Source organism: Bison bison, unplaced genomic scaffold (genome assembly GCF_000754665.1).
Source record: "Bison bison bison isolate TAMUID 2011002044 unplaced genomic scaffold, Bison_UMD1.0 scf7180017864160, whole genome shotgun sequence".
In the NCBI taxonomy this organism is placed as follows: Eukaryota; Metazoa; Chordata; class Mammalia; order Artiodactyla; family Bovidae; genus Bison; species Bison bison.
This window is the reverse complement of record NW_011494732.1, coordinates 7999454-8002248: the sequence shown is the minus strand read 5'-3', so window position 1 is coordinate 8002248 and position 2795 is coordinate 7999454.

Sequence of the window (2795 nt, the reverse complement as noted above, 5' to 3'; positions counted from 1 at the left end):
CCACAATTAGTAGCCGCAAACACGGTGCGAGTACTAAGCCTCCGATGACTGAGAAACTAACGCGCTACAGGGAAGAGCCCACAAGCCCCAAGGAAGACCCAACACAGCCCAAAATAAATATTACAAAATATATATATTTAACATAAAATGTCATTTTAGCCATTTTTAAGTTTACAGTTCAGTGACATTAATTACAATCACAATGCTGTGCAACCATCATCACTATCTTTTTCCACAATCTTCAGCCCCCAAACAAAAACTCTGTACCCATTAAGCAGTAACTTCCCATCCCATAATAAGATTCCTAATTTAAAATATGGGCTTCCCTGATGGCTCAGATGGTAAAGAATCTGCCCACAATGCAGAAGACTTGGGTTCAATCTCTGGGTCAGGAAGATCCCCTGGAGAAGGGAGAGGCTATGCACTTCAGTATTTTTGCCTGGAGAATTCCATGGGCAGAGGAACCTGGGGAGCTACAGTCCATGGGGTCCCAAAGAATGGGACAAGACTGATCGACTAACACTTTCTTTTTTAAAGTGTATGTGTGTGTATGTGTGTGTGCGTGCTAAGTCACTTCGATCGTGTCCCATTCTTTGCAGCCTTACAGACTATAGCCCACCAGGGTTAGTCTGGCTTCTCCCACTTAGCATAATGCATTTAAGGTTCATCCATGTTCAGTTCAGTTCAGTTCAGTCGCTCAGTCATGTCCGACTCTTTGCAACCCCATGGACTGCAGCACACCAGGCCTCCCTGTCCATCACCAACTCCCGGAGTCCACCCAAACCCATGTCCATTGAGTCGGTGATGCCATCCAACCATCTCATCTTTTGATGTCCCCTTCTCCTCCTGCCCCCAATCTTTCCCAGCATCAGAGTCTTTTCAAATAAGTCAGCTCTTCGCATCAGGTGGCCAAAGTACTGGAGTTTCAGCTTCAGCATCAGTCCTTCCAATGAACACCCAGGACTGATCTTTAGGATGGACTGGTTGGCTCTTATTGAAGTCCAAGGGACTAACAGGAGCCTTCTCCAACACCACAGTTCAAAAGCATCAATTCTTCAGTGCTCAGCTTTCTTTATAATCCAACTCTCACATCCATACATGACAATTGGAAAAACCATAGCCTTGACTTTGTTGACAAAGTAATGTCTCTGCTTTTTAATATGCCATCCATGTTGTTGGCACATCAGTAATTGTTCCTTTCTATTGCTGAGGAATAAATACACTGTATGTATCCATTCACCAGTCTATCTCCATTCACCGGTTGAGGGACACTTATCCACTTCTGTACTCTGAATTTACTTGAGTCTATAAATCCCATTTTCTTTTCTTAAGCTATTCCAGTTAAATTTCGGTCATCTGCAACCACAATAATGTTGACAATATATCAGAGAAAGCGACTTCCTCTCTCTGAAATTTTTTCTTTCATCTATAAAATCAGAGTGTACTATTCAAATGGTTTTGAGGGTTACAGAAGTCTTGACTCAAAATTGTTTGAGAGAGACAATTATTTTCTCACATACCAGGGAGTTCTGAGATGGAGAAGATCTCAAAACAGGTAATTCTTGTAATTCGCAGTTCAAGTCGGGAGGCAGGCAGTTTCCACGGCTCCACTCTGCTGGCCTCTGGGTTTTCCCCACAGAGCAAAGCAAGATGGCAGCAGAGACGCCACATGACAGACGTCACAGGAAGTTCTCTCATTTTACTATTGCTATTGCTAAGTCACTTCAGTCGTGTCCGACTCTGTGTGACCCCATAGACGGCAGCCCACCAGGCTTCCCCATCCCTGGGATTCTCCAGGCAAGAACACTGAAGTGGGTTGCCATTTCCTTCTCCAATGCATGAAAGTGAAAAGTGAGAGTGAAAAGTGAAAGTGAAGTCGCTCAGTCATGTCCGACCCTCAGCGACCCCATGGACTGCAGCCTTCCAGGCTCCTCCATCCATGGGATTTTCCAGGCAAGAGTACTGGAGTGGGGTGCCATTGCCTTCTCCGTCTCTCATTTTGGCTTAAGCCAAAAATGGCTTATTAATTTATTTAATGGTATGATGAGCTTTGAGTACAGCTGGAACAAGAGCCTCTGAGGTTGAATTTTAGACATTATCATTCTCCTTCTCTTTCGGCTTTGTTCTCAGACAGGCTTCTCTGCAAGGTGGCTAAGATGGCTTCTGGCAGCCCAGGTGTCTGTCCTCCCAGGGTAACATCCCCCCAGGGCAAAGAGACAGCCTCTTTCCAAAGGTTCCATCAGAAATCCAGGGGGAGAACTCTCCTTGCTCCAGGTCAGATCTGGACCCTTGAGACATCACTCCTAGTGTGAGGGTATTTGGAAGGGTACCTTTGGGCGGTAACTAGGTTTAGATTAGGTGATGAGGCTAGGGCCTCCATGATGGTATTGATACCTTTATAAGAAGAGACATCAGAGCACACACCCCTCCGCCTTCTCTCTCTCTCTTCTTTCCCTCTCTCTGCCATACTAGGACACAGCAAAAAGATGGCCATCTGTAGACCAGGTCGAGAGCCCTCACCAGATCCTAAACATGATAGCACTCAGATCTTAGACTTCCAGTGTTCAACTATGAGAAAATAGTTGTTTAATCCCCCAGGTTATGGTATTTTGTTATGGTAGCCTGAACTGACTAATACAGCAGTGAATTTAGAGCAGTCATTGTTGACTGGTTACCTACTGAGTGCCGGGCCCTGTGCAGAATATTGAAGTTCATTAGCTGGGTCTCAGCCCACAGAGAGTTTGGAATCTATAAACAGTATTAAAATATTAATGATGAATCCCTTCTATCTTTTC